At 44.3% G+C, this 9,183-nt stretch overlaps 1 protein-coding gene across 1 annotated transcript in view; it reads left to right on the top strand.

Annotated features, from left to right (window-relative positions):
* Positions 1-5,104: 5,104 nt before the first annotated feature.
* Trpc5 (transient receptor potential cation channel subfamily C member 5) overlaps positions 5,105-9,183 on the top strand; it is a 272,621-nt gene continuing 268,542 nt past the window's right edge. Inside the window, exons 1-2 of the mRNA XM_047536079.1 lie at positions 5,105-5,231; positions 5,306-5,445. The gene's annotated coding sequence lies outside the window, so the exon portion shown is untranslated. The remainder of the gene's footprint in view (positions 5,232-5,305; positions 5,446-9,183) is intronic.

Below are 9,183 nucleotides of genomic sequence, written 5' to 3'. Positions count from 1 at the left end.
TTGCCACAATTGAAAAAATGAGCTACTCCTGGAAGAGAGAACACACTGGCATAGTGATTAGGGCATACCATATCATTCAATGAGGACAGATTTTAATAAACTGGAGATGGAGCCAAATGAGTGAAGACTACACCTGCCCAGATTCGTAAGGTCACACAGAGAGTCAGTCACAGAGCATCAAGACCAGATCAGAGTCTTTGCCACGATCATTTAACCTCAGGAAAGGCTTTTCTTGATGGTCCATTGTTCTCTAATTCTGTGATTCTATAATTTCACTTTACAAATTCGCTCTGGTCTAGTTCCACTTGCATTCCTATTAGTGATGAGTATAGCAGAGGCCTTAGCTAATACATGAAATATGTTTCTGTTTACACTCCTTTTATTAAGATTAATCACTACTTAATTTAAGACCGTATGCCTTGATTACAGGGATTCTGTTTCGATGTGAGTTTAAATGTACCTTTGAAAAATAAAATGTATTTTCAATTACAGTCATTCATGATCCCAATTCAGGCAAAACTTTTATTTAAATAAATGATTAGCTTTGGCAAGAACATCATAATTTATGAATGTGCAAAATTTGAATGTGGTAATTGTTGTTCTCTGTGTTGGTCTTTACAAATGACATGTTGCATGGTATTGGGCTAGGAGTTATTCAAAGCAAGTGAAATTGACATGGTCCAGGCTCCCTGGAAACTTATTTACTAAGGTAGGAGCTAACTCAGCTGATTTCAGCAAATATACCACACTTCCTTCTGCATTTTCCTTTGCTGAATTTCTGATCAGGATCCTACAACTTGCATTAGTGTTGTTTGACTTCCTGGGGCATGGATAGTGCTGAGTGTTAAAACCTACAATCACACCAAGTCATTTTTTCCACACTTCACAGTATTTTAAGAACACCTTTTCTTACATTCCATTCCATTTCCTTTGCCTTTGCCATTGTTGAGTATTTCTTTAACACACAGGTAGTTAGGAGCTGTTTCCTTAAAAACAAAAATCTGCCTTCAAATTGCCCAATTTATTGCAGACTTCATAATGTTGTGGTCATTTTGATGCTGGACACATTGTTAAGGAACAAGTGCCCATATAGAGGTTATAAGAAATTCGATATTAAGGTTTTGGTAATTAACAAGACAAAGAGCAATCTCTCTAAGGCAGAATCTGAAGGAATAAGTCACTGTTTGGGGACAAATAGGAAATAGAAGAGAGAGAAAGCCAAGTTGGAGTCAATCCAGAAATTGGTTATCTGTAAAAACCAGTAACTCTTTCCCATTGGGGAAATAAAAATCATTAATTTCTTAGTTTATTAAAGGCTGGAACTATTCCTTTATAGATCTTTACTATAATGAACATTACACTCACAGTATGTGCTGGATAAGAATTAGAGGGTGATAAGGATGTGGCAATAATGATAACACTGAATTCTACCATCTGTCAAAACTTATAAATTTGTGAGGGCTCATTTCTATGCTTTTCCCTCACAAATATTCCATATTTTCTAAGATTTTGTTTTTAATACAAGGTCTGGGCATGCCATATGGGAAGAATTAAGTTGAAATATGGTCTTTTAAATGTGATACTACCTTAAATGTCAGTAGTTCTAAAGGTCGGGTGATATTCCCACCTAGGGGCCATTTGGCCATGTCAGCAGACATTTTTGATTATCACAACTGCAGGGAGCGGGAGCAGGCAAATTGCAGTTGGTGAATGGAGGAAAGGAGTGTTGCTAAACATACTATAATATACAACATAGCACTCATGGCAAGGAATCATTTGGTCTGAAATGTCAATAGTGCCAAGGTTTAGAGACGCTGCTTAATGAGAATGGAAACCCACTCTCTAGGTTCCTCATATAACTCTTTACATCTATGATTCTACACTAAATTCTGATCTACATTACCATTTACCAATATGGTCAAGGCTGAAAGAAGAGAAAATGTACCTGAATCACTAAGTTTCAATTTCATTTTGACAGTTAATTCTAGTCAGTATTTGAATAGGCCAGATCATGTGAGTAAACCTACCCTAAAAGATAGGTAGATCTAGGCTTAAATTATTCAGATTGTTGCTTCCATTTTTGGCTTTGAACCACTTTTACAGACATGGTATCTGGTTGCAATCTACTCTTGAAGAGGGAGATAGACATATACTCTTAGCTACCAAGTGGAAAACCAGAATATTTCCACATCTACAGAAAAGGTAAGCCACCCACCCTCAAGGCTAACAAGCAACCCAGGCAAAGCAATAGGAAATCCTCTTGTAGGCTTGTTCTGGAATTTTTATAGTAATATATGTTATTTGTATGGTGCTTTTAACTATTGAAAGGGCTTTATATATCCTTGATCTGAGCATATTAAAGGACAGGAAGAAGGTTTGAGATATTTTGGTCTTATCCACCAACAACAGAGAAACACCAAAGTTTAGAAGCACGCATAATTCCCATAAGTTAAAGACAATTGCACTGTATATAGAGCCTTCAAAGGAAACAACTCACAAGAACAGGGCTTTCTTTCTCCCTGAGCATTGATTGCTCCTGGTTACATCCTGGGCTTGGAGTGGAAGCCTCAGCTGAACTACAAATTGGTCAGAGACAGGGATGCCCCCAAAGTCTCCTCTACAGCCAAAATAACCTATTCACCCCTCACCTCAGATGAGGGATAGATTTAATTACAACATAGATCTCTCTTGTTTGTATATCAGAGTTTGCTGGGTCACAGTAAAACTGCCTTTGAATGTGAGAAAGGCAGAAAAGTTTCAGAGTGAAGTCATTTTTTTTTTCTGTCACTCCTTTGTCCAGTTTTTAGAAACACTCTCTGAAGTATTTAAACAGTGTGGAGAGGGAAGCTCCACCCTCAACCTGCCCCCCATCCAGCCATCTCAACACACAAACTCATAATTCCCCCAGGTAGTACTTTTGTTTTCCCCAGAGCTCTACTCCCTTTCAAAAGCTTAATACTCTCCAGAATATTGGAGCACCTCGGGGCTAGAGGATCGAAGAACAGGAAAACTTGTCTTACTTGGTACCCCCAGGGGCTTTGCCAGGCTAGCCTGGCAAAGAGAGTTGTTAGGACCCCCACTAAACATAACTAATGCCTGTTTCAGAGGAACAGCAATGGGAATATCTGGCCATTTAGGCAGGGAAAACGATCCTGGCTTTTTCTGAAGCTGTACCCAGGATGAAAGTGTGTGCTCAGGGCGATAAGGCGACAACGGGAAGTACAACTGAGCTTTCCTAGAGCTCCGGATTGTTCTGAGAATGGGCTGGGGAAAATAGAGGTTTCAGGTACCAGCCGGGCATCCAGAAAAGCAGAGCCTCACATTCCCTGTTTTCAGAGAGCGATAGTAAGGGAGATAAAAGACAAAGACGAGATTTGGGCTGTGTGCTGGGCCATGAGATACTGCCAGCTAGCGGACCTAAGAGCCTGCAGGTTGCACGTATAAGTCTCAAGCTTGTGGTGGGGGTGGGAACATTCAGTCCATTCCTGGAGGATTCAAGAGGGTCGGCATTCTGGGAGCCAGGGTAGAAGGTGAGAGATGCGAGGTGGAGATGTGCCTCTCATGACAAGAAGGAGCAAAGACCAAAGAGTTGCCCAAGTGTCTAGTGACACCACCCTTCGCCCCCCCACCCCCAACACCACTGCCAACACTAAATAACTTAGCCCCTTATCCTACAATACCACTATCTCTTACTGCTTCAATTTAGGCTGGGTCTTGGGAGACGACTGTATGGTGAGAGGGTCACCTTTGCGAGAAATAGGTTGCACTGTGGCATTGCATGCGCTAGGTTAAACTAACCGGGGTAGGGACAGAAGCCAATCAGTGACGACCCAGGTCAGCCCCTGATGATTCCGGGTCCCACGGTTCCACTGTCCCACCAGCTGCCCGTCCGCACTCTTATCAGTTCAACTCCCCTTCCCCCAGGATGCCCCGTGGCTGCCAGTGCAGCCTGGCCACCCCCAGCCCAGAGCCAGGGTTGAGTTAAGTGGGCAAGAGGTCACTGCCCAAAGCAGGAGGCACTCAATCCCAGGGGTAAGGTGAGATTCTGCAAGCCAGAAGCCCTTAGGAGCTCCTGTCCCCTCTACCCTCACCGGCGATCAGCCTCCCCTTTCTCCCCTCCCGTCTCTGCCACCACCCAGGGGAGGGGGAGGTCTGGGGAAGCAAACGAACGAAACAGAAAATTCCGTACCGAGGGGGGAGAGATGAGACGGTGGGACAGGGCAGCGGGGGCTGACTTGGGGCTGCGGCTGCAGCTTCCTTCCACCCCTGGCCGCGGAGCTGCAAAGAAGGCAGGAGCTGCTGCCCCTGCAGGCTGCCCCGTCCTCCCTCTTTCCCTCCCCCCTCCTCGCCTCCCCCGCCCCGCCCCACCCGCCCCAGCCAGGAGAGCAAACGAGGCTTCGGCCGGGGGCTGGGGGAGGTGAGAGGTGCTTTTGCCAACCAGGACTCATCTCTCTCTCTCTCTCTCTCTCTCTCTCTCTCTCTCTCTCTCTCTCTCTCTCTCTCTCTCTCTCTCTCTCTCTCTCTCTCACACACACACACACACACACACACACACACACACCGCACATACACATCGCAACCGCGACGGGTTCTCCGCAGCTCGCAGCCACCCCAAAGGGAGGGAGAAAGAGAACAGCAGCAGAGGAAAGGGAAGCCAGGGGCAGACAGAAAGGGGAAAAAGAGCTCAGGGCTGGACATTTTTGGAGCTAGGGGTGGGGAGGAGAAAGAGAGCGCGCCTCCTTGATTTTCCCCTCCCCACCCCTCTTTGCTTTTCTCTCCCCTTCGCTGTGTAGCATTTTCCAGAAGCAGCAGCAGAAGGGGACAGAAACGTCTGGTCTAGAAAAGGGATTTGGAGGGGTGGCCGGGGCTCCCACCAGCCGATGCCTAACAGCTAGTGCTTGAATGTGCGTGTAAGAGTGTGAATGCGGTCCTCTCTCTCCCTCTCTCTCTCTCCCCCGACACCCGCTTCACATCACCGTGTCAGCTATCCCTGTCAGTTTCCCCGTGTCAGTTTCTTCTCTTGCTTTTTGTGTGTGGCTGGCTGCGTGAAGGGTGTGTGAGCATTTGAGGGGTCTCAGGCTGGGTCAGAGAGCCCCAGAAGAAGCGAGAGAGAACGGGGCAGGGGCACGGGTGGAGCAAAGAGTTTCGGGGCGCTGGCGAAGGCGAAAGGTGAGGAGGTCTGGCCAGTCCGGAACTTTGAGAATAACTGAAGAGGGGGAAAGGAAACCAAGGTAGGAGCCAGAACTTGTGCCCCTCTCTGCATCCCGCCCCTTTCCCTGTTCTCACCCGCCCACTCACTTGGCAGCCTCCAGGCCCCCCGGCTGTCCCAGGCGGCTGCTGTTTTTGCGCCGCGGAGGACCAGTCCAGCAAGGCTGCCGCCGCACCAAGCGCTGTGGTCCACGGATACCAGACTACACAGATACGAGGAAACCACTTGGCCCCGGGGTAAGTTGGCAGGCTGCTGGAAGTCGTCGCTTCGCCACCTTTGGGGCGATAAGGTGTGGGTTTAATGAAGGTGCTGGGTTGGTTAAACTGGGAGGCGCTGGCTGGCTGATGGGCTGTGAGCTCCAGGTGGTGGGGAGCAGGGAGAGGCCAGCAACAGATTGTTTTGGGACACTGGGTAAGAGAGATGCAACCGGGGCTTTAAGGGTTCTAGGACAAAATGCTGTTGGCGATGATTAAAAGCATCCTTTTCACTGTTACTGCTCTCCTAAACCAGAGGTTTACCATACCACTGCATGAATAATGATTTGCTCCATCCTGGGGTAGATATTAAGCTCCCCCCAACCTGCTCCCAGGCCTCCTCAAAATGGGCAAGGGATGGGTGTAGGATAAGGATCCTTGCTCTTTCAACAATAGCAGTCTTCCATCAGAGCCCCTCATTTACCTTCTTTCTGTTTTTGCATCCTTCAAACTTAAGAAAGGGTCAGATTCATTTGCCTGGCTTCCTTAAAAACCCAGGAAATGCAAATGAGTAGGGGGAATCGCTGTGCTCCAAAGTGGACAGCTCCCAATCCTCCCCCACAGGCTTTGACTTGGACAAATGGTCATGATCATGTCCCATATATGCAAGTACTGAACTGAATTCCCAGATCCTGATCTTTATTCATGGTTTCTGAAAATGAGACTGGGAGAAGGTTTTTGGTTTTTGGTTTTTTCCCATAACCAACCTGGCCTCTTTGGGCCATAGTTATGTACGTGGTGATAGCCAAGTGTTTAGGAAGGTTATCACTCCCTTATGAAAAGCCTGGTGCTGGGAAACCAGCCCAGAAGACAGGATCTCTGAACTTTAACCGAGTTTATTATATGAGTAGGAGAGACACATACTAATCAATAATACTCCCCTTAGAGACAGCATGTTAGCCATGGCTTCAAATGAGGAATAATTGCTACATTCATATGGCACCCAGACACACTCTCCTATTGTCATATATTTATCTTCATGGTATTTAGTAAGAATGACATGTTTATATATCAGCATTCATAATTTTCTATTGTTGATTTGTTAGATTTTTTTGATAATCTACAGATGGACTATGTCATGTTTCATTTCTCATAAACTCTGAAAAAAGCTGAGATTTAAATGATGTCAAATAGTGCCTTTCAACCAGTCTTTAAAATATGCTTATTCTGAATTGAAAAGCATGGTAATACATTCATATAGTACCAAGTTGATTTCAAAGCAAATGTTTAGCCTGAGATAAAGAAAACACAGGATCCATTTGCGAGGCTGAAAGAACTGAATGCCACTTGAAATCTACGTTTTGGTTCCAGGGAGGTGTTATTATCATAAACTTTTAAACCATATAACTATATATACAGTTGATTTGTGATTGTGTGTGTGTGTGTGTGTGTGTGTGTGTTTTTCAGGACTCCAATCAACCCCATACAGTTTGGGTTCTGTGATTCTATAGCTGAGGGGGGGATTCGAATTTGTGCTTCCAAAGCATCCAGGCTTTTCTATTGAACTTTCCATTTATTACGATGTTATTGAAATACAATGAATTGCCTCCTTCCAACTCAGAAAATGAGAGAAACAGATTCTGCATTAAGTGAGACTGTTTATGTTGCATTGGGCAATTTGTTCTAATGCTCACTGCTGAGAGACAGAGCAGAATGGGGATTACTCAAGTAGGATCTGAAAAGGTGTCTATTCTGTTACTGTTTGGGGGGCAATCATAAGCAAATATCTACTTAGGTTAAAATTACACTTTGCCATACATAGCAAAGACAAGATTGCAGACAGATAGGAAAGAAGTAATAGCTTCATGATTGGGGAAGAACTCAAAGTATCAACAGGAATGAAGCTTAAGGTGTAGGTCTTTGCTCTGTTCCAGCTGATGTGTCTGGTTGCTGAAATGGGCCACAACCTATGGTTACTCATAAGACAAGGAGGTTGGCAGATGCAGGGATTTGGAATCAATGTAGCCCACAGATCCACCTGATTTCAGTGTATGCTTCAGCTTAGTGGCCTGGATCAGATAATATCTACCATCCCTTCCAACTTTAAGAGCTATAATCCTATGTGTCTAGTCATTCTAGAGCTAACAACTACAACAAGAATGACATGCAGAACCACAGTGTTTAGAGAAGGCCAGATGATGAAATTAGAGATGCAGAAGGGAGAAAGAGAAGAGAAATAGGAGAACCAAAGATGTTTTGAAACACATGGAAGGAAAACTATCCAGGTGTTTGCTTTGACTGGGAATGGAATCGGTTCAGAAAATCAACTCATATGTGAAGTACCTTAAAATTGCCTGCAATTTGACTTGTAAACACTGAGTAAACAGTGATAGAATTCCTTAGAACCAGGGAATCGGGAACCTTGGAGTGCCATGTTTTCAGTGTTGTTATCTCATTTCACTTTTTAGCATATTGAATTCCAATCTACAAACCATTCAGGTGCTTAATTATCAAATGAATATTTCAAATGTGCCACACTATTTCCCTGAAGCCTGCTGCCAAATATTCTAATTTGTTTTTTGCCATGATTCCTTAACTGAAGGAGAAGAACCAAAGAAGCATTTCTGTCTGCTTTCCCTCCACCAAATGTTCACGTTTTCAGATGAGTACACTAAGCCATTCAGATAGATGCCTTCTGCTAGCTAGTGGGGGAAAAGGGAGGACAAGGTCTCTCTCCTCAAGGTGCCCTATGCCTCAAGATGCCACCAACTAATCTGGCTCAGTCATTTTCTAGGTTTCCAAGGAGGGGTATGACAAAGTTTTCAGCCTGCAGACAGAATTGATGCTCCATTCTAGGCTATAGTTGCAGCTAATCGACTCCAGATCAGGGCTAAACTGAGGCTAGCCATCATGTCCAGAGCTTAGTAACTGATGTATCCATATTGTCATGCTTTCTAAAACTCATGAAGCTTTCCTCCTGTGCATGGGCCCCTCAAACTGTCCAGTGAGACCGGCAGACCTATCCTGCCAACAAGGAATGATTCCTGAATGATTCAACTGTTGTCTCATAAACAAACATGTACATCATCCTCAACTGAGTGAGAACAGATGATTTTAAAATTAAAAGCTGGTGAGGTTAAACAAAAATTGTAGTCACTGGGTCAAGGAATTCTGCAAGTTCCCTAGGTTTAGTTCTCCTTTACCCATTGAGGAGATGGCTCTTGGATGCCAGTGCAATTACCACAGCTTTTTGCCTTAGGAGAGGCAAAGAAAAAATGATGGTGAGAAAGCAAGGAGCTTGGCAGAGTCCAATCCCCTTTCACCTAGAGACAACCTAAGACTCAGAAAGTAGAAATAGCTTGCCTAAATCTAGCTTGACAGAGGCAAAACCAGAATCCAGGACTGTCTATTGCTACAAAATAAATTTTCTAAAGCTCTCTGGATGTCATTCCAAAAAATTTAGAAAAATCAAAAACCAACTTTACCAAGATCATAACCTTCTAATTCCATTTAATGTTTATATTTGCATGTTTATATTACATGTTATTGCCATACTCTGTCATTCACCTTCTCACCCACCACCTCTCTTCAATACACACAAACATGCACACACAAACACCTATCTTGCTAGCTAAGAAAGCATGACATATTCCAACATATGCCTACAGCTAGTATGTTCAGGTGGAGGTCAGAATTAAACATGACAAAATTTTAGCTGTTCATATTTATGTAGCTGATCTGGCTTATACTACCAATAACAAGACTCCTAGAAATCCCAGT

The sequence above is a fragment of the Sciurus carolinensis genome, chromosome X, assembly GCF_902686445.1.
Source record: "Sciurus carolinensis chromosome X, mSciCar1.2, whole genome shotgun sequence".
Classification (NCBI taxonomy): Eukaryota; Metazoa; Chordata; class Mammalia; order Rodentia; family Sciuridae; genus Sciurus; species Sciurus carolinensis.
Note: the sequence above shows the minus strand (reverse complement) of the source record. Positions and strands in the feature narration are given on the sequence as shown.